The sequence below is a fragment of the Artemia franciscana genome, unplaced genomic scaffold (genome assembly GCF_032884065.1).
Source record: "Artemia franciscana unplaced genomic scaffold, ASM3288406v1 Scaffold_209, whole genome shotgun sequence".
Classification (NCBI taxonomy): domain Eukaryota; kingdom Metazoa; phylum Arthropoda; class Branchiopoda; order Anostraca; family Artemiidae; genus Artemia; species Artemia franciscana.
The window spans coordinates 1412279-1435676 of NW_027063105.1; the positions used below are offsets into that span (position 1 = coordinate 1412279).

The window sequence follows — 23398 nt, forward strand, 5'->3', positions numbered from 1 at the left end:
GTTTACAAACATTGGTTGAAGTATAATTACCCTTGCATTATCCCATTGTTTTTTTTTAAGTCATTCATCTATTTTATTTTATTTTAAAACGAAAATTACAATTTCAATAAATATTTCTCCCCAAAATATTTTACTTTTACGCCACTGTTTATCATTTATTCATTAAAATTCAAAATTTCCTATTTTCCTTATTTGTAGTTTATTAGTCAGGCTGGGATCGTGAAAAAATTCTTAAAAAAGAAAATTGGTTCGTGACCTAGAAAAAAAAAATGTCGGAGCCACTGCTCGAAACACTATATTAAAAAATGACTTGATATCGGATGATCTCGAATATTCCTCGGGTTTTTCTGTTCACAGCGCTACCTTTAGTAAACTCAGTTACCGCCGAATGTTGCTAAAAGAAAAGAGCAGTAGGTTTAGCACGCTACAGTGAAAACAATAGGCCATATTATTTTATTTATGTAGGTTGCTAATGATACTTTTGGAATAGGCTGCTAATAGTTTTTTTTAAACCGTCAATACAAAATTCCGTTTTTGGCTAGAAGTCTAGAAAATAGGGTGTTTAAGAAGAAAGTAGCCTAGTTATTGTTAGGCTAACATGTTTTTCCTGTGATTTCATTAGACTTTGCCTTCAAATCTCACCCTAATGCGCAAATGCACCAAGCTGTATATTTCCGAGGTAATGGGTTTTATGGCTCTTGGTTTTGTTTGCATTGATTCAATTTTCAGAGAGAAGGGTTGAAATATAACTGATAAGTTGCAAAAGAAAATATAGAATTTCAGTAATGGGCCTCTTGAAAATTTGCTGTAAAATTCTATTTCTGAGCTAAATATGCCTAGACTTGCTTCAGCCTTGGGTTTTAGTCTACAGTACTTGTAGGCAAATTGTAGTTTCCTCTATGACTTATTCTCTTATTTGCAAGTATATGGGCCAAATTAGATTTCCCATGCATTTTCCTAGGATATGGGTTTTATGGTTATAGACCCTTGTTTCAACTTAACATCCACAAATTGAATCAACAATAATGAAACTATGAAACAGGAAAGTGTACTGGAAATATGTAATCTATACTGTTTATTTTTAAATGGGGGGGGGGGGAGAGGGGGAGTAAAGTATGGTAGTAGCACCCTCAAAATAGGCTATATGAACTAAAATTTTTCATTAATATAAAGTAATATTTTTTAACATTAACATGTTTCCTTTTCAATAGCCCCAGTTGTAGGATGACAGGCTACCAGCATAGTGTTAGACACATCTCTTTCTAAAAATGAAACAAATGAATTGGGTGCACAATCAAGGCTATTGAGAATGAAACCATTCACAGTTATGAAAACCACTTATGAAATCCTAAAATATTTACTTATGTATTTTCTAAAAGTTATTTACAATACCTTACAACCCCCTAAATATATAGTACAAATTCTTCATTTCCCTTCTTTTTTTCTGTTTCTTGATTAGACTGCCTTTTTGTTCACTGATTTAACACCATAAAAGCAACATTTGCAAAATAAGGGTAAGACAAATGCATAGGGAATTATGAAGAACCTTTTAAAGTGCTTGTTTGGTGAAAGGGTAATTCTTTCACCATTATTTTGAGTAGATCTTCAAATTTTAGTTTTTGTGTTTGTTTCAAAGTTTTTTTTTTATATTATCTTTGGTTTTTGTCTATAGTTTTTATTCTAATATTAGGCACTGAGGGGGGTCAAGTGGAGGTTTTGACTGAAATATTTACATTGTTATCTATGTTTTTCACTGGCTTGTATTATTGTTGTTTCTCAATTCTTTACTGTTTTTTTTCCATTGTATCACTACTTTATTCTGCCCCTGCCTAATTTGTTAAAATATGACCCAAATTAAACATTTTTGGGTCATTTTCCATTTTTATATTTTATCAATGCTTCTTTTCTGATAAATCTATTTTTAGGAAAGAGTGACAAAACAAGAAACAAAAATACATAGGAAATATTAACTATGGTATGAATTTGTCTGTCAAAGGGAGGGGTAGGGGGTAAGTTGAAGCCATTTTAGGAATGCTTTAAGTATGTCAGCTTTGAAAAAAGCTGTTCTCAGAATTTTATAGTTTTTCCTTTGAACAGACCTAATTATACACTAATGCCCTTTAAAAGTAAGGAAACTATTTTAAATACTATCATTCATAAAAGTGTACTGCCTTTTTTTAATACCACTTTCCCCTTTGATGTTCAGATATATACCCCAAATATATATAGTGACATATGTAAATATAAGTGACATATAGCAATTGCAAATTCTGTTGGTCTGTCTGTCAGTCCCAGTTTTGCTACTTTAGGTGCTTCCAGGTAAGCTAGGACAATGAAATTTGGCAGGCATATCAGGGACTAACCAGATTAAATTAGAAATAGTTGTTTTCCCAATTTGACCTAGGACAATTGAGCTAGGACAATGAAATATGGCAGGCATATCAGGGACCAACCAGATTATATTAGAAAAATTCATCTTCCCAATTTGACCATTTGGGGGGAGGGAGTGGTGGGCCTGTTAATTTGGAAAAAATAGAAAAAATGAAGTATTTTTAACTTAAGAATATTTGATCTGATTTTAATGAAATTTGATGTTTGGTAAGATATTGTGTCTCAGAGCTGTTATTTTAAATCCTGAATGGATCTGGTGACATTGGGGGGGGGGAGTTGGGAGGGGGAAACCAAAAATCTTGGAAAACAGTTAGAGTGGAGGGATCAGGATGAAACTTATTTGGAAAATAAAGACAAGTTTTAGATACATGATTGACATAACCAGAACAGATCCACTCTCTATGGGGTAATCAGGGGAGGGGGGGATTAATTATAAAAAATTGAAAAATTAGGTATTTTTAACTTACAAATGGGTGATGGGATCTCAATGAAATTTGATATTTAGAAGGATATTGTTACTCAAAGCTCTTATTTTAAATCCCGACCAGATCTGGTGATATTGGGGGGGAGTTTGGGGTGGGGGAACCTAAAATCATAGAAAACACTTAGATTGGAGGGATCAGAATGAAGCTTAGTGGGAAAAATAAGCAGAAGTCCTAGATACATGCAGATCTGCTCTACTGGGTGGGGGGGGGGGTGTTCTGAAAAACTAGAAAAGATTACATTTTTTTAACTTACAAAGGAGTGATTGGATCTTCATGAAACTTCATATTTTGAAGGACCTCGTAACTCAGATCTCTTATTTTAAATCTCAACCTGATCCAGCATCATTGGGCGGGGAGCAGAAATCTTAGAAAATACTTAAAACAGAGAGATCAGGATGAAACTGGATGAGAAGAATAAAAACCTGTTTAAGATACATGACTGACATAACCGGACCAGATCTGCTCTCTTTGGTGGAGTTGGGGGGGGGGGGTAATTTGGAAAAATGAAGTATTTGTAACTTACAAAGGGTGACCAGATCTTAATGAAATTTGATAGTTAGAAGGATCTTGTGCCTAAAGCTTCAATTTTAAATTCCGATCAGATCCTGTGACATTGGGGGAGTTGGAGAGGGAAACCAAAATTCTTGGAAAACATGAAAATTGGGTTATTTTATTTTACAAATAGGTGATCAGATCTTAATGAAATTTGATATTTAGAAGGAATTCATGTCTCAGAGCTCTTATTTAAAATCCCGACCAGATCTTTTGACATTGGAGGGAGTTGGAGGGGGAAATCTTGGAAAACACTAGGAGTGGAGGAACTGGGATGAAGCTTGGTGGATAGAATAAGCAAATGTCCTTGATACATGATTGATGTAACTGTACCAGATTCGCTCTCTTTGGGGGAGTTGGGGGGAGGGCTTCAGTAATTTGGCGAGTTTGGTGCTTCTGGACATGCTAGGATGATGAAAATTGGTAGGGGTGTCAGGGAGCTGCACCAATTGACTTGATAAAGTCGTTTTCCCAGATTCGACCATCTGGGGGGCTAAAGGGAGAGGAAAAATTAGGTATTTATAACTTAAGAGTGTGTGATTGGATCTTAATGAATTTTGATATTTAGAAGGACATCATGACTCAGAGCTCTTATTTTTAATCCTGACTGGCATTAAGCCTCTGATTTTCCTTTTAAATCAATCTATTGATTCTTAGAATTTTGCTAGAGCTCATACCATATGATCTCTTGGCTCTTAGCTCTTCTTTCCTTGTCACAAGTGCCATATGAGCTCTTAGTTTTTGTGTATAATAAAACTTTTGTTTCTGCTGCTGGGTTACTTTTAATTTAATAAGAAGAAAGATATAAGCTTGAGAAAACTCATTTGTAACATTCTATCTTGGGTATTGGCTTGGATAACTTTCTACATTTTGGTAATTATACTAACAAAAGTAGCAGCAAATTAGAGCCTTTATTTTTGTATATTTAACTCTATTTTTGCTTGGCTAGGTCTAATCTCAGATAGATTTCTTGATTAAAAAAATATTTTTTCAATGTATTGACAACAGGCTTCTAATCTCAAACATAAATAGTTGAGATTGGTTGATATGTAAGACTAGACTAGTTGGGAATAACCAACTACAATCTTGGAAAACTAAAATCATTTACATACTGCACATATTTTAACAAATTCTATCATGAAGCAGTCTACATCTTGGATTGTATGTTAGAAAGTTTACAAGGATTTAACTGTTCAACTATTCAACTAATCTTTTGTTTAGGATTGAACAGTATTTTCGAAGATTAGACTAAAACTTTAAATGTCCATCTTAGAATAAGCTCCAATATTGAATATCAATGTATATAAAACGGTCAGAATTTTTTAGGGGCTATTATATTCTGGATAGCCTAATCACATTCTCATGAACAAAATTCAAAATAGGATGATTACTATTACACTTTTGTCATGGAAAGGAAGTGTGGTCTTTGAAGTTAACTATCTAGTTCTTGGTGTAATAAGAAATTTTACACCCAGATTGATGGAAATAAGGATTGATGGTATCCTAGACTTGGTAAATTAAATAAAGAAAAAGAAACAGTAATGGCAACAGACGACTGCAATTTTATAGGTATTACAACTATAGTTATAACCAATACAGTATTTAGTTGTACATGGCCTATACCTTTGCATGGTGTTCAAATTACGGTAAATCAGCTAATCCAATACCTTTGCATGGTGTTTACATTATGGTAAATCAGCTAATCTAATAGATTTTGTTGTTGTAAACCAAAGACAGTTAGGATCAATACAAGATACAAGGCATATAGAAGTACTGTTATTGATGTTAAAAGTAAAGATCACTGTCTAGTAGGGTTTATGGCTAATTCACAGCTGAAATTAAGGAAAAATAACTACATTTCAGGAAGGTATGCTTTTAGTAAACTTCATGATGATAATTTGAGAGAAAATTTCCAAGAACAGTTGAATACCAAACTCGATAGTTTGAAGCTTGACAGTGTAGAAGATGGATGGAATTATTTTTGGGAAGTCATATGTAAAGTTGCTGATAAGGGTACTAGTTTTTTTTTTTAACTTCAGCTTATATTATGTGCTCAGTCCCATTGAGAGACAGTTTTTAGTCTTGCTTCAATTTTCTTGCCCAAATTGACCAAATTCTTGCCCTGATGCTTTAAAAGAAAAATGCTTTTGCCAGCTTTGCCTCTTACTCACACTTTAAGTCTTGGGTTTTTCATCATTTATCCATGTGTCTTAACTTTTATTTTAAGACCACCAGCTTGACTTTAATTCTAAAATCTAACTGTTTTAAATTCGCATAAGGATGGGTATTAGAGGTGAGAAAAAAAGAAATTACAACAAATAAATTCGTTATTATGGACTTTTGTCAATTAAATATAGAATTTTAACTTAATTCAGGAAGGTTTAGATTTTTTATATTAAATTATGTTATGAAAGAGAGAGAAGAAGAAGAGGTTTTAAAGTAAAACAACGGAAAGAAACGCATCAATTAAATTGTATTTAAAACAAAATTACAATTTAAAATAACTTTTTTAACAAAATTGAATATTTTAATTTAATTTTAAACAAAAAAAAATTTATAACTGAAATCAAATTCAAAAAAATTAATTATTTCTTGATTCCAGTATGAGGCACTAAAACTTTGAAAACAGAAGCCTTACTTTTAATTTAAAAGTTTGAAGGGCCATAGAAAAAAAAATTATGTACTAATATCAATGGCATTGTTTTTATGGCACTTGGTATTAACCGAGTGACATATAGCAATCGCAAATCCTATTGGTCTGTCTGTCTGTCTGTCCTGGTTTTGCTACTTCAGGCACTTCCAGGCAAGATAGGAAAATGATTTTTGGCAGGCGTATCGGGGACCGGACCAGATTAAATTAGAAATATTTGTTTTCCCGATTTGATCATCTGGGTGGGGGGGGGGGGGAGTGTGGGGCCGGTTAATTCGGAAAAAAAGGAAAAATGGGGTTAATTCTGAAAAATTAGAAAAAATGAGGTATTTTTAAATGACAAAGGAGTGATCGGATCTTAATGAAATTTGAAGTTTGGAAGGATATCGTGTCTCAGAGCTCTTATTTTAAATCCCGACTGAATCCGGTGACATTGGGGGAATTGAGGGGGGGACCTAAAATCTTGGAAAACGCTTAGAGTGGAGGGATCGGGATGAAACTTGGTGGATAGGATAAGCAAATGTCTTTGATACGTGATTGACAACCGTAACCGTACTGGATTCGCTCTCTTTGGTGGAGTTGGGGGAGGCGTTCAGTGATTTGGCGGGTTTGGTGCTTCTGGACGTGCTAGGACAATGAAAATTGGTAGGCATGTCAGGGACCCGCACAAATTGACTTGATAAAGTCGTTTTCCCAGATTTGACCATGAGGGGGGGGGGGGCTAAAGGAAGAGGAACGATTAGAAAAAAATGAGGTATTTATAACTTACGAGTGGGTGATCGGATCTTAATGAATTTTGATATTTAGAAGGACATCGTGACTCAGAGCTCTTATTTTAAATCCTGACCGGCATTAAGCCTCTGATTTTCCTTTTAAATTAATCTATTGATTCTTAGAATTTTGTTAGAGCTAATACCATATGAGCTTTTGGCTCTTAGCTCTTTTGGCTTTGTCACAATTGCCATATGGCTCTTGTTTTTTATGGCACTTGGTATTAACCAAGTTCGGAAAAAATAGAAAAACTGAAGTATTTTTAACTTACGAACGGGTGATGGGATCTTATTGAAATTTGATGTTTGGAAGGATATCTAGTCTCAGAGCTCTTATTTTAAACCCGACCAGTTCTGATCAGATCTTGAAAAACGCTTAGAGTGGAGGAATCGGGATGCAACTTGGTGGGAAAAATACGCAAAAGTCCTAGATGCGTGATTGACATAACCGGAACGGACCCGCTCTGTTTGGGGGATTTGGGGGGGGGGGTGAGGGTGAATTCTGAAAAATTATAAAAATGAGGGATTTTTAACTTACAAAGAAGTGATCGGATTTTAATGAAATTTTATATTTAGAAGTACCTCGTAACTCAGATTTCTTACTTAAAATCCTGACCGGATCTAGAGTCATTAAGGGGTGGGGGTGGAACTGGAAATCTTGGAAAATACTTAAAGTGGAGAGATCAGGATGAAACTTGTTGGGAAGAATAAAAACAAGTCCAAGATACGTGACTTACATAACCGGAACGGATCCACTCTGGATCCGGTGACATATGGAGGAGTTGGGGGTGGGGGACCTAAAATCTTGGAAAACGCTTAGAGTGGAGGGATCGGGACGAAACTTGGTGGGAAAATTAAGCAGAAGTCCTAGATGCGTGATTGACATCACCAGAATGGATCCGCTTTTTTGGGGGAGTTGGGGAGAGGGTTAATTTTGAAAAATGAGAAAAAATGAGGTACTTCTAACTTACGAAGGAGTGATCGTTAATGAAATTTCATATTTAAAAGGACATCGTAATTTAGATCTCTCATTTTAAATACCGACGGGATCCAGCGTCATATGGGGGGGGGGTCGGAAAACACTAGAAAACACTTAAAGCGGAGAGATTAGGCTGAAACTTGGTGGGAGGAATAAAAACATGTTCAAGATACGTGACTGACATAACCGGCCTGGATCCACCCTTTTTGGTGGAGTTGGGGGTAGGGAGTAATCCGGAAAAATTAGAAAAAATGAGGTATTTATAACTTACGAACGGGTGATCAGATCTTAATGAAATTGGATATTTAGAAGGTTCTTGTGCTTTAGAGCTCTTTTTTAAATCCCGACCAGATCCGGTGACATTGGGGGGAGTTGGATGGGGAAACCGGAATTCTTGGAAAACGTGAAAATTGAGGTATCTTTATCTTACGAATGGGTGATCGGATCTTAATTAAACTTGATATATAGACGGATTTTATGTCTCAGATGCTCCATTTTCAATTTGGATCGGATCCGGGGACATAGGCGGTTGGAGGGGGGAAACAGATATCTTAGAAAACGCTTAGAGTGGAGAGATCGGGATGAAACTTTTTGGGAGAATAAGGACAAGTTATAGATACGTGATTGATATAATTGGAACCGATCTGTTCACTTTGGAGGAACTGGGGGGTGTTTATTTGGAAAAATTAAAAAAAACTGAAGAATTTTTAACTTAAGAACGGGTGACCGGATTTTAATGAATTTGATATTCAGAAGGAACTCATGTCTCAGAGCTCTTGTTTCAAATCTCGACCAGATCTGTTGACATTGGGGGAGTTGGAGGGGGAATCCGGAAATCTTGGAAAACGCTCAAAGTAGATAAATCAGGATGACTACCCACTTGGGTAGACATTTGTGTATTCTACCCACTTGGTGGATAGAATACACAAATGTCGTAGATGCGTGATTGACGTAACCGTACAGGATCCACTCTCTTTGGGGGAGCTAAGGGGTGGGGTTCAGTGCTTTTGCGAGTTTGGTGCTTATGGACGTGCTAGGACGATGGAAATTGGTAGGCGTGTCCGGGAGCTGCACAAATTGACTTAATAAAGTCCTTTCCCCCGATTAAACCATCTTGGGTGTTGAAGGGAGAGGAAAAAGTAGAAAAAATGAGGTATTTATAACTTGCAAGTGGGTGATCGGATCTTAATGAATTTTGAAAATTAGAAGGACCTCGTGACTCAGAGCTCTTATTTAAATCCCTACCGGCTTTAAGCCTCTGATTTTCCTGTTGAATCTATCTATTGATTCTTAGAATTTTGCTAGAGCTCATACCATATGAGCTCGTGGCTCGTTTGGCCTCGTCACAAGTGCCATATGAGCTCTTAGCTCTTGTTTGTAGTCGAGCTCACGAATTAATTAGTAAAATCGAGAATGCACCGAAAATCTAATTTTAATAGCTTTAAAATTTAATGTAGTATTTAGGTATCTGTTTACCTGCTGAAAACGGGTCTTGGAAAGTGGCTAACTAATATGGTCTATGCTATTAGCATCATAAACAGCGCAATAGTGCTAGAGCAATGCGGGCACAATGTATTACTTGTTTACTTATTTTATTTTTTATTTTTTTAGACCAGGGCGTTTCGTGTATAAGGAGTAATTGCAGAATCTTTGAAACGTGTTCAGTTGATTTGAAATTGAAAGACCTTTTTAACAGTCGAAAGTGATAGGAGGGCAACCATCCCCCCTTCCACGACAATCAATGCCCCAAAAATATCCAATAAAATCTCGAGATAGCCATTTTGTTCAGCTTTGTTGAAAGGTTCAGAAATTATGTCCTTTGGATGACATCTCCCCCCTACTGCTCTCAAAATCAGAGTTAGAAGTTTTTCCCCGGGGGCGCGTAAGTTTATAGAAAGGATGGTCGTATTAAATTCGGAGCGGGCTCGTTGGATTGGAAATCAGAAATTTTAGTTCCTTTTTTAAGAGTCAAAGTGATCGGAGGCCAGCTAAAGCTCCCCCCCCCGCCATATTTTTTCCAAATGAATCCGATAGAAATTCCTAAATAGCCATTTGTTCAAAAAATTGTCCAAAGATCACATTGCAAGGCCTTGACGCAATCCCTCAGAGTCTGGGGAAAAAAAAATTAGATAATGATACACTTAAACAATCTTCTCGAGATTAAGGTAAATTTGCTATTTTCTGCCGCAGTATACTTAACACAGCTCAAGGCTCTTCAAAAAAAAGAAAAAAAAGAAAAAAAGAAAGGATAGCGAAACGGAGAAAACTTACAGTTCGTACCAGATGTTTTTACAAGATTAATTAGATAAGAGAGGCCCCACCTGATGTTGGGCATAAAAATGGCATACAAAGAATTGTTAAGTTGTTCCAACATTATGCAATTACTTTGTCTTTCTTAAGTCCCTCTTTTCTGGAAGATCGACTCAAGAATAGTCACTGAGAAGATCTTCAATTTATTTATGAAGTTAGTTTATTATCTGATGTCCTATCTTGGACAGTTTAACTGACTTCGACCCTTTTATTTACTTTTCACTGAAACGTTTTCTAATTTTTTTTACTTCGCTGTTTTTTAGCTTTCTGTTTTCTAACTTTAAAATCGCGATTTTTACTGTTTTCTGACTGACTTGACAATGGGGAATCATGATAACTTCTACTTAATTTGTTTTATATTATTTCCTTTAGTGCGTCGTCAGTCACAAGACTTGAGGAGTCCTAGACTAGGTCAGTCGTTTTTTAATGGCGGATCTAATGCTAAGCGAACATCAGATCTTTACAATACGACTACTATACAGCAAAGGTAGGATCTATATTCAGGATGATATAAGTCATTTTTTTCTACTAATCCAATCGCTAACATATTTGAAGTACCCTGAACAGTAAAAATCAAATCTGAATGTTTGATTGAAATTTAAATATATATACGTATATATGAAACATGTATACTTATGATAAAATAGGAAAAAAATCGGTAATTGAATTTTTATTAAAAACGTTCACATTCAGTTTTTCTAGTTGCGGTTACCAAATTAAAATAATCATTTGTGAAAAATGAGCTAAAAACGTAGAGCACATATAGCTTAAAATAATGTAGCTTTCCTTTGAATGAAGGGTGAAAAACGTTTTCGTACTTAAGGAATTAACTTGTGCTTTTGATTAATGTGTCAACGCCGACAGCAATGTGGCTCTGCTCTATAACTATAATAATTTTGAAACAGCCATAAGACAAATTTTAAAAACTGCTGTTTTGAGGTTCAGATATACCTAAGGCCGGTTCGATTTACCAAAAAATGTGTTTTCTTTTGAATGTCCGTGGTGCTTCAATTTTAACTTGAAAGTCAATTTGGACGAGACAGATTTTCTTACCATTCTGATCCTCAGCTCATTTCTTCCCTTTTATATCATCGCTATCAGTTTGAAGAATATTAATAATTTGATCTATGTATATAAAGTCAATCTAAGAGATCCAATTAATTCGCAAATAATTATGCAATTAATTGGCTTGTATCATTTCAAATTCATAGGGATGGTCTCTCAAATTAAGTTTTAATTCCCAAAAACTATAGAAATTTTTGTTATTAAACGCTGAATATAGTTTTTTTAGACTTCAACTCTGAAATGTATTTAATAATATTCTACATACTTGAGAACATCAATTTACACCAACAATTTGTAGGCGTAATTTCAAGTCAATAATTTGTGAGTAATAGTACAACGATTAACAGATCTTTTAAATATTGAATTAAATCTAGCTTACCTGCTGATTAGTTATGTTACTAATCGTTTAATTAATCAATCATTACTAACTATATTTTTTATAATCTAATATAATTACATTCAAATTAATTAACTGTTATATCTAATTAAATACTGAGTAATTATATTTATTGTAGCTATTGTTTACTTCCTGGACTTGCTCGAGTTGACCTCTGAGAGGTTCATATTAAATTCAAATGGGGTAAAAGAGTTTTGAAGGGATGCAGTTCATGCTCATATATATGCTTGGCTTATTTTTCTTTCTTTTTTTACGGCGATGATAGAAACGAAAAGTTTAGACTGATATTGGACGCAAATATCTATTTATGAAATATTCTTGTGCAGAAAGGGCAGTTAGTCTATTTCAGTGTGATTGACACGGTATCTGTGGCTTTTGGCTTACCTTATAACAGATTTTAAGTATAAATTGTTCATTAATAGTGGGACCAATTAAAATGTTGCTTAGGAGTGAACACAAAAAGAAAAAGAGAGAATACTTTCAAATAATCTCATGGTTAATAGTAAGTTTTAATTTCATTGTTTAATTTCTTGTGTGACGTATTTTCAAGAGCCGATAATCTTATTGTTATTTCTGGAGAAATATACCCCCCCCCCCAAAGTAAGAAGCAGTAGCGTCAATTCATGGAAATTAGAAGAGGGCAAACTTTATTTTTCAAAATGCAGGGAGGAAGTGGCTTTTTTTTATTGTTTTTCTTTGAATTATCGTACTAAAAAAAATCAGTGAAATTGCTTAAAGAGGGTATTTTTCAAAATCTAGAGGGGGGGGGGAAGTCTTAAGGGCCAATTAATAAGTAAATCCCCTTTTTCTGTCTGGTTAACATGGAATAAAGTCAATCCATCTTTTATTGATTTTATTTTGTCACTTTGTCAGAACTAATTTCTTCCTGTAAAAGCTATTAAACATCCTTATAATAATGTAACATTTGAATTTTTCAATTTCTAAGCTGTGTTTAGATGTATTCTGAACTAAGAAAGTCTTAGGAAGTATATTGTTTCCTACCTTAAATGCTTATGGATTTCTAATCAGCAATATATAAGATTAGTTTAGATTCTATAGCGAACACCTGGACAGGTTATATAATGTTTAACGTACTAAGGACAGTGTAAGTGAAAGCTGATTGTTTCAATTGTTTATATATATATATATATATATATATATATATATATATATATATATACATATATATGAGGAATAGTCTCTTATAAAATAATAATTTTTATTTTAAGGTTCTTGGAAAGAATATATTGTAAACTATAACGCTTAAAATTTGTGACGCTTAAAAAATATAGCTTTTAAAATTTGGCTTTTTGTCCTCTCATGGTGTAACTCAAAATGTTTTATTGTTTTACAGATAGTCCAATTCAATCTCAACTCAACGTCACTGTCAATCGTTCCACCGCTGTCGGCACGAAGTTGTCTGATCGCCTAACAGAGTTAGACTTAATGAAGGATGAAGCGAACAAAAATTTAGAAACCTTGAAGTCTCTATCAGCACCCTAGATAGGCTAGAAAAGCAAATGCCCAAAGATATGCACCTGCCACAAAGCAAAGATGAAGCCGATAAATTTATTAAAATATAAAGGTACTTTTTTAGATCATCCAATGCTTCGTTTACCGAGAGTAGTTTTTTAGGCCGAAGTGATTTTTTCCGATTGTCTAGTAATTTTCATTAAACTAATCCAAAAATCTTGTTTATGTCATTACCTCTTACCCCCCCCCCCCCAAAAGAAAAGTTTTTGCGTACCTGCCTGTACTAGTGTAAAAATTTCTAAAACAGCAAAACAGAAGCTTCATCCGAAAAAGGGAACTGAATGACTGTACCGTTTTTCTTAGTTTTTATGGCACTTATTGTGACATATAGCGATCGCAAATTCTGTCAGTCTGTCTGTCTGTCCCTGTTTTGCAAATTTAGGCACCTCCAGATAAGCTACGACTATGAAATTTGGCAATTGTATCAGGGACCAAACCAGATTAAATTAGGAATAGTCGTTTCTCTGATTCGACCATCTGGGGGAGGGAGTGGGGGGACGGTTAATTTGGGAAAATTAGAAAAAATGACGTATTTTTAATTTACGAACGAGTGATTGGACCTTGATGAAATTTGATATTTAGAAGGATATGGTGTCTCATAGCTCTTATTTTAAATACCGGCCTGATCCAGTGACATTGGGGGGATTAGATGGGGAAACCTAAGTATCGGAAAACACTTAGAGTGGAGAGATCGGGATGAACCTTGGTGGGAGGACTAAGCACAAGTACTATATACGTGATTGGCATAACTGGAATGGTCCGCTCTCTTTGGGGAAGTTGGGGCGAGGGTTTATTCTGAAAAATTAGAAAAAATAAGGCATTTTTAACTTACGAAGGAGCGATCAGATCTTAATGAAACTATATATTTAGAAGGATCTCATTACTCAGATTTCTCATTATTCCGAGTTAAGAGATCAGGATGAAACTTGTTGGGAAGAATAAGCACAAATCCTAGATACGGGATTGACATAACTGGACCGAATCCGCTCTCTTTCGGGGAGTTGGAGGGGGTGTTAATTCAGAAAAATAAGAAAATCTGAGGTATTTTTAACTTGTGACCGGATCTTAATGAAATATGGTATCTAGAAGGAATTCATGTCTCAGAACTCTTATTTTAAATCCCAACCAGATCTGGTGACATTTGGGGGAGTTGGAGGGGGGAAGCTGGAAATCCTGGAAAACGCTTAGAATGGAGAGATTGGGATGGAGGTTGGTGGGTAGAATAAGCAAATGTCGTAGATACGTGATTGACGTAACTGGACTGGATCTGCTCTATTTTGGGGAGTGGGAGCATTGGGTCCAGCGTTTTGGCGGGAGTTCGGAGCTTCAGGATGTGCTAGGACGGTGGAAATTGGTAGGCGTGTCAGGGACCTGCATAGTTTGACTTGATAAAGTCGTTTTCCCCGATTAACCCGATTTAGTTAAAAAAAACAGATAGAAAAATAAAAAATACACAATATTGGTTATTTTTAAAGTAAGAACTGTTTTTAAAGTAGTTAGAAAATCTTAAATTGCGAAATTGAATAGAAATAACAACAGGTAAAGCAATGGGAAATTTATCTAAGACAGTGCAATTTTTATAAACCGTAAATGAATATTTCGGCTCTATATCCAAGATCTATCCTCAACAAAGTAGATTTATAAATACAATAAGTCTTACAATAAAACGAGATTGTTAAGACTGAAATAAAAAAATTGAAATTTTCCCAGAATCATTACTTCAAGGAAGTTCAAGCAGGACTCAAGGACTCGTTAGTTGCCTACAGTTGCAGCGAAAACTAAAATGTGAATGTTTTCTTATTTTTGAGTATTATCACAGTTGACATTTCAGCATTTGTCAAGTAATGACAATAGATTTGAATCCGGCTGCTACTAATTGATTATTAAATTTTACTAATTACTACACCTCTCTATGAACTTATTTTGTCATTATTTTGTGAGTGGTCTTCACCAAGAAATTTCTTACGGTTTGGAAACAATTAAATGTCTATTCTCCTGTAATTACCGATGAATATTGCATGTTGAGCCAGTTTATTGAATGCAGAAGTTAAAAGAAAAAAGTGATAAGAATAGTATTTGATTTAAAGCTAAAGATCCCTCCTAAGCTCGAAGAAAACTGACATGACAGGGAACTCAAGTTGGTCACTAAAAAAAAAGAACAGTACTGTCTAACTTTACCCTAACTAATTACAAAAATTAGCGGTTGAAACTTTGATTAAATATTCATACTTTTGATCTTTTATGATGTTTTTTGATGCTTTGCATTAAGTAAAAATAAAATAACCATTATTTCCAATAGTACAGAACAAGTATATTTGTGTGCATTTCTTTTTACTAGACTATGTTCTGCATACTAGTTTAATCCTCACTTGCGTATAGTCTATAAAAAAAACTAAAAAAGATAGATTCTGTCTACTCTTAGGAAATTTAAGGTTGGATCTAACTAAATTTAGACCGTTTCTTAAGATAAATAAAATTCAAATAGAGGTATCGCTCTCGCGATGCCTGTATTACCTTAGAACTTAGAACCTCCAGAGCCAAGAATGGTGCAGAGGACGTCTGTGAAACCTCACCAGACATCACACAGCTTGGCTGCAGCCCTTCCGTCCTCCTACTGTATTATGATTGCTTTTTAATTGATTCGTTTGTTGGTTCGCTGATTTATTTTAATTAATATCTTGTGCATCAGCAGGCCACATAAAACCAAAACAAAAATCATATAGTTTATTCTGTGTAGGAAGAGGCTGCCCCTTCCTTATTCCCACCTCCATCTCATCGTCGTAGAAACTTCGGAGGATTCTCATTCGATCGTAAATTGAGAGTTCTAGTCCTTTTTTAAGTTGAAAGCGATGGAAGACCATCAAGCCCATGTACAGGGCCAATTTTTGATCTTGAGCCTTTTTAACCCCTTACGACATCTGATCGACATTTTGAGATATCTGTGTAGTTTTCCTGTGGTTGCTCAGTTTTGCGTGTGGAGGAATTGTCCATAAGGGGATTTCCCGTGGGCGCCAGCCCCCCAGAAAGAAGATATATAATATACATATATTTCTGACCAAACAACTTCTTGAGCAAAACCAGTAAAAAAACACAAATATTAAAGTAAAATTCGAAATAGCCTAAAGTTCTTTATATTTTGATCCTGCAAAAAATCCTAAATTGTTTGATGTTTTCAGAAAGAGTGAATTTAGTATAATCATACAAACATAAGGAAATATCTCCCGTCGGTGTTTTCTCTTTTTTAAATTCACTGGCTCAGAATCAGCCGACATACCAGCTAAAATCAACAAGGAATAAGCATAAATCTGATATTGAAGTCAGAATAAAAATACAAATTTTAACCAAAACATAAAATTTTAGTAAATTATAATCAATCGCTTGCTGATCAGGAAGAAAAAAAGTCTTCAACTTGATGTCTGTAGACTAAGAAACAAAGATATGCATCCCTGGAGACTCAATTGGAGAAACATATATAATTGAAAATAATCAAAAAAAACATATAATTGGATATATAATTTAAAAAACAAGCTTAGAGAAACAATGTTTGAGGAGATAAAACTGGAAAGAACAAAACTTGGAAAAATATATCTGTGGAGATCTAATTTGAGAGAGAAGAACATTTATTATTAAACCAAAACAAAAGCAGTAATAACAGCCAACACGAGAAGTAAAAAACTTGTCTGAGGGTTATTTTATCTTGATTTATTCGAGGTTACATGATATTTGCGCATATCATCACGGATTTTTACTTGCAGATCTTCGCGTACATAGGCTGCGAGACCCCCGTGCTTACGTAGAAATCGGTTCCGTCTCAGCAAAATGTACCCCGGTAAATCCATTAAGAATAGCTAAATTAAATAAAAGATCAAAAGTTGTACTAAGGCCTTGACAATTCAACTCAAAAATCCTAAAATCATTGATCCACCAAGCTGACTCCCAATATCATTAAAATCATAATTAAATACTAATTTAGTATATTGAGGGGGTTCAGAAGCCGGAACAATAAAATCCAAATTTTTATTAATACTTTCGTTAAAAAAATCATAAAAGTTTACCCTCTGATTTTCCAAATCAACTATGCTATGAGCCCCAAGGGGAAGAACCAGTTCTCTAACCACTATATAATAAAGAACTATACAGTCTGTGGAGTCGAATAGGGCGAATACCAGTCACAATATTGAATACACTCTCTCGACTCTCATAATTTGATATATATATATAAAAAAAAAATCACCGTTCCCTTTTAGCAGCACCTAGCCTAGCTAAATATTACAAAACAACTAAATTAAGTTATAACCAAAAGAGAGAGAAAAAAAATAAATAAAAATCAACATATAAACATTGAAACTCACACTTAGAAACATTTTAACAAACCCTAAAAATAACACCTAAGAACACTACAATAAATTAAAAATAAAAAAATGACCAAAATAATGTTGCGAATAAAATAACCAACTTCATTTTTCACAAAATAATTCATTCTTTCTCATACTTTACTTCCCTCATGCATACTTTCACAATTCATGGGCTGTCAATGTATCGGCATATCTTTACTGCTTGTCATTATGTTTCTTAAAAAATATCTGCTCAGACATACTCTTTTCCACGGGAGTATTTACATGACGTCAAATTCACAAAAGAGGTGGTACCGACTTGAAACCCAAACGTCTAATTCACGGATTTGGCAGTCCATAATTTTTTTTCTAAGTGCCAGTAATTTCCGACGAGTCTCTCTAACAGAAAGTGACATATCAACTTCTAATAAATATTAGAAAACGTAAAATCACATTCTTACGCGTTTCTTTACATTCTACTCCTTGGAGGTGTTGCTTAACTGTAGACAACTGTGTTGTTAATTTCGCATTTTCACTAGCCAGAATCGAAATTTGCAACTTCAGATTTGACGCTTTATCTTGTACGGCAGAAACTCGCGGCTTTAATTCAGAAATTTCCTTATTTGAATCCGTCACGGATTTTTCCGCCTCCATTAATCGGTTTTCTACTGCTTTCATACTAACCGTTAGACCTTGTAAAGCAGTGGAATTGCACTTTACTGTTGCTAAAATTATAGCTATGTTGTTAATAACGATTTATTGACAATTCTTCAAATGATTTACCTGTCGAGACATTTGACATGTTAGAACTGTCATGCTCTTGCTGCTTCTTTTGTTTTTTCGTCATTCCTAATGAACCTCTCCAATAAATTTAAATAAATAATCAAAAGAATGCGCTCACCTAGAAAGCTGTTTTTTTTCCACATAGAGCGGAACATATAATTTGCTTTATAGGCCGTTAATTGAGCGACTGCGAACAGCTAAATTCACGAACAATCAGTCCTTAATTTTTTATTGTTTTTTTTTACTGTTTTAAGAAGTAGAGTTAAGAGAAAGAGTCAAACTTTAGCGTGAAGAGTGGGGCGTTGAGGAGGAAAAGCCCCTTTCACATACGGAGTAATTTCTATTCGTTTTAAGTTTTAATGTCGCTCCTTACTTTCATTTAAAAAACTTTTTTTTTTTATTTAATCGCACTAAAGATTGAATGGTTACTGAAAAACCATGAAGTTATTTGAAAAATAACTTTGAAGAAGCAAGATTTGTGGAGATCTAATTGGAAAATCAACTTTTGAGAAACGAAATCTATGGAGATCAAATAGGAGAAAAATATTTTGGAAAAACAACTTTGGAAAAACAAAATCTTTGGAGATCTAAATTAAAATCTTCTAAATCATTATCTAAATCCTTATAAAAACATTACCTTCATATTTAAATGTAAAAACTAATGCTGAAATCTTGCTGGAAGCTAACTTGTCGATAATACTACAATTCCATTTTATTTCTATGGATTCTGTTGATTTTTGTTTTTGGGGTTTCAACGAAGATACTAGAGTACCAGATTATAAAAATTCGTTTTTCTGAATCAACAAATTATTTTTGGATTTTAGTTAAAATTTTGAGTTGTTAGTAAAAATTGAAAAATAACGAAAAGGAGCTGATGCACTATTCAAAAGTCCAAGGCTTGCAAATCTTACGATTTACTTCTTCGACATTAAGTAGTATGATGAATAATTTTGTAGGGCTAAGGAACAGGTCAATTAAAATTGAAAATGGTGACTCAGACGCATGGTAAGAAAATCACAAAACCAGGTAAATAGAAAATACAATATGTTTTTATAGTAATACTATATTTGACTGTGTAAGGTAACTTACAGGTAGCCAAACGATTTTCAACATTAACATATTCTCTAGTATGTAAATTTTTTTGAGTTTTAGGGATTTATGAAAAACGACATTTTTGACGACGGCAGTGACGACATTAGTACTAAAAAGGAAAACTAGTGCCACCTACTTTCTGAATAAATATTTTTGTTCAAAATTCTGTTCATGATACAACTACCTGTCTACCTTTTTGTTCCGAATTAAGTAGATAAATTAATCTCAACTTATTGACTTGCCAACTACAAAAGCTGATGATGGTTGGGATTTTGTTCATCAGAATTATCCTAGCAGTCATTTTGTCCATCAAATAACCAGCTAGGAAGTATGCATGCTGTTGTATTAACACAATTAATTAGCTTACTTGAATTTAGGTTGACAGCCATAGAATTAGTTTTGCAATCAACAGGGGCTGCAACAATCAGTAATTTAGCAACACATAACCATTACTACTACTAATAAGTCGCCCACACAAAAAATTGCTTAGGATAAGAACAGTCTAAGGCCACATCAGCTAATCAGGTATATTTACCCCACAGACTCCTAGAATCTTAACCCAAATCTTGACAGAGAAGGTCCTTGTCTTTTTGGAATGTAAAGTTCAAACATGCACACCTTTTTCATTAATATGAAAAAATCATATTACTGAAAATATATTCAGTAATGTGTTGTATATTCAGTAATATACAACATGTGAGCGACGAATGAATTGCCTAACTACCCCTGAGGACTCTGGGGAGGTCGACATCCCCAAGGAAATAATTAGTAGATTTTTCAACACTGATGAATAAAATAGCACTCTTAAAATTATGTGTTATGGGGAATGAAGTGTTTAGAAGGAAGAAGCTGGTTGACTTCTATTCACTTTTGTCTCTTAAAAAAGGACACTAAAACTTCAGACTTTCAAACAAAACAACCTAATTAGAAATTTATGCGACAAACTGATCCATAAGAACTTTACATGCCTTGGGCATAACTTACAATCTTTGACAGTTGGCTTTGGTGCGTTTGTCCACCCTTGAGGCATTGTTATATGCTCTTTGGACTTATATAAACAAAATGGCCCATCTTGCAATTCCAATCGGATGTACTTGGGGAAAGAAAGTGTTGGAGGAAGGGCTGATTACTCTTCATCACATTTTACTCATCAAAGGGAACTAGAGCTTCAAATTTCCAATCAAATAATCATTTTTAAGTTTGCGTGACCACCCCTTCCACCTTATATGCCCCAAAGCATAGCTTAAGACCCTTGCCACTAGATTCTGGGTGGATGTGTCAACCCCTAAGGTCTAGTATGTGATCCTTGGACTATTTTTTAATAAATAGCTGTCTTAAGATTTCCATCAAGCACATTTGGGGAAAATAGAACGCGAGGGAAGGGCCTTTTGACCCTTAACAAGGCCATTGGAACTTTTCATTTCCAATCCAATGAGCCCCTTTTGAAGTTTATACCACCATTCTTTCCATCAAAACCATATATGCCCCTGGAGCATAACTTCAATCCTTGCCGTCAGGACTATGTTGGCTGTCATCTTCAAATCAATCATTACTGGACTCTTTAACTATGCTGAGTAAAATAGCTCCATTGAAGCTTTGATATGAGAGTTTTGGGGAATAATGATCTCGGGAGGGGAATAGTTGCCCTCCATTCACTTGTCTCTGAAAAGAGCACCAGAGCCTCTAGTTTCTAATCTACTGAGTCCCATCCGATGTTTAGATGACCATATACTCCATAAAAACCTTATATCCGCCTGAATCATAGCTTAAAACCATTGTCCCCTGACTGTGGGGGATTGTGTTAGCCTAGAAAGCCTTGTTATATGATATCTCAACTTTTTTTTTTTAATGCCTATCTTAAAATTTATTTCTGATGTATTTGAGGAAAAAAGGACGTGACAGGGGGAGGGGGGGGGGGGGCTGGTTACCTTTCGATCCCTTTGACTCTCAACAAAGCACTATTAATTCTAATTTCCCATCCAATAAGCCCCCTCCCAAGTCTATACCACCACCCTTTCCATAAAAAACCTTATGTGTTCCGAGGGCTTAACTTATAACCCTCGCTCTGAGAACTGAGGGGGGGGGGTATCATCTTCATTGACATTGTTACTGAATTTTCAGCTTCGCTGAACAAAATAGCTATCTCAAAATTTTTATTGGATGTGTTTGGGGAAATGGTGGGCGTTGGAGGGAGTCTTATCACCCTCCAATCACTTTTTTCTATTGAAAGAGCCCTAGAACTTACAATTTCCTTCGAATAATTCTCTTTTGAAGTTTCTGTGACAACTATTTCGATACCAAGTACCATGGTCTAAAAAAAGAAAAAATAATAATACATTGTGCCCATAGCGCTCTTTACTTAGGCAGAGCTATTGTGCTGCCTAAGATACCAGTTATCTTTCTTCTCTTTTCTTACTTATGCCAAATATGAGTGGGGTTTGTCCCTCACAAAAAATTAAATAGATCATTGCGATACTGCTTCCTCATTAAATTTAGATTAAAAACGGGCAAATATTAACTTTAAATAACTAAGTTTTTCCGAGGAAAGTAGAGAGCGAAGTTACAACTGAAAATTAACCAAAATTATTGCTTCACAGACTATATAACATATATCGATTAAACTGGAGTAAATAAACCAACTGATAATATCTCCCTATTTTTGTATGATTATAGAAAACTAGCGCTTTACAAAAGGATTTTGGGGGGTTGTGTCATTATCAAATGCCTAGTTTTTGAAATTTTAACTGCTTTGAAAAAAAATGGCTGTCTCAAAATTTTTATCGGATGACTTTAGGGGAAGGGAGCCTTTGCCCTACTATCTTTTTGGTCACTTAAAAAAGGCACAAGGAATTTTGATTTTCGTTGAAATGAGCTACTAAACATCTCTCTATGATGTTCTGGTAACCGGCTAGCCCGGGAAGAAAAAAAAGAAAGAAAAAAGGAGACAACAGTGCTGCACACACACACAAAAAAATGATTTTCCTTGTTGTTCAAAGTGGGGAACTGTAAGTACCCATTGTAAGTATTTTTTTGCCATGCTCATTCCAATGGTGCAACTTTTATTTTGATTTGATGCCAATTTTGGAGTGTTTAAGAATATTTCAAATTCACCATGACTTTTTTTTTCGCAATGAACTTTTACTTTTCAGATTAACCGAAATAATAGTTACTAATCCTGAATCAGCCAATTTTTTCTTATATGGCAGTTTTTTTTCAAAACATGTTTTTGAACTTTTGGTGACTGTGGGTGTTGGGTCCATGCAGCAGCTTCTGCAACCATTATTCTCAGCCATGTGATTAATATTTATTATAAATTAAGGTCTATTTATTTTCCAAATAGTTTGTATTTTACGAGTTTTTCTTTTCTCAAGAAATATAAATGTATCATTTTAACTACCTGTTCTTACCAAAACATATGACAAATCCTTGTCAAGGTTATCAACTTTTTAATCACTGAATGAGTCCCCTGACCATCTAAAAAAAAATGTGTCATTTTTTGTTAAAATGTGTCCTCGAAATCTCAAAACTAAAGATTAATTTCTTACCAGTGATATTAGTGACCAAAAGACACTTTGTAAACCTCTTTCGAAGCGGCCAGTTAACATCAAATACGATGAAAAAAAAATTAAACATAAAACTTTAATGCAAAATGACTTAGTGTGACAGCATAAGTTTCATAAAAAAACATTTAAATCTCTTAGTTTTGAGATAATCCTTTCTTATGACATTTCCAGCAAAACCAGCATCTTCAAAAGGAATATACCGAGAAAATGCAAGACTTCAGTGAAAAGTGACCTTTCGCCAAAATTTCATTTTTTTGCTATATTACCAAAATCGCCAGTTGGAAAATGTTTTGCTTCATGTCAAATGTCAAAATGTGAATCAAAATGTCAATTGTCAAAATGTGAATCAAAATATCAATTGTCAAAATGTAACTAGTTTTGGCGTTTTATGTCACTTTTTTGCCCTTTTGTGTCATTGTATCCAAGCACATGAGAAGAAACATTTTGAAGAAAATTTAGTTACATCTACTTGTAACTTCCCAAGATTGTACTTG

At 34.5% G+C, this 23398-nt stretch overlaps 1 long non-coding RNA gene across 2 annotated transcripts in view; it reads left to right on the top strand.

Moving 5' to 3' along the window:
- The first annotated feature begins 376 nt into the window (after positions 1-376).
- The window catches only part of LOC136042820 (uncharacterized), a 33191-nt gene continuing 10169 nt past the window's right edge, over positions 377-23398 (top strand). The window contains exons 1-4 of one of the 2 annotated variants that reach the window (XR_010621444.1): positions 377-461; positions 5292-5441; positions 10510-10624; positions 12954-13184. This is a non-coding gene — a long non-coding RNA (uncharacterized LOC136042820). The remainder of the gene's footprint in view (positions 462-5291; positions 5442-10509; positions 10625-12953; positions 13185-23398) is intronic. The other variant, XR_010621445.1, reaches the window with a different exon arrangement.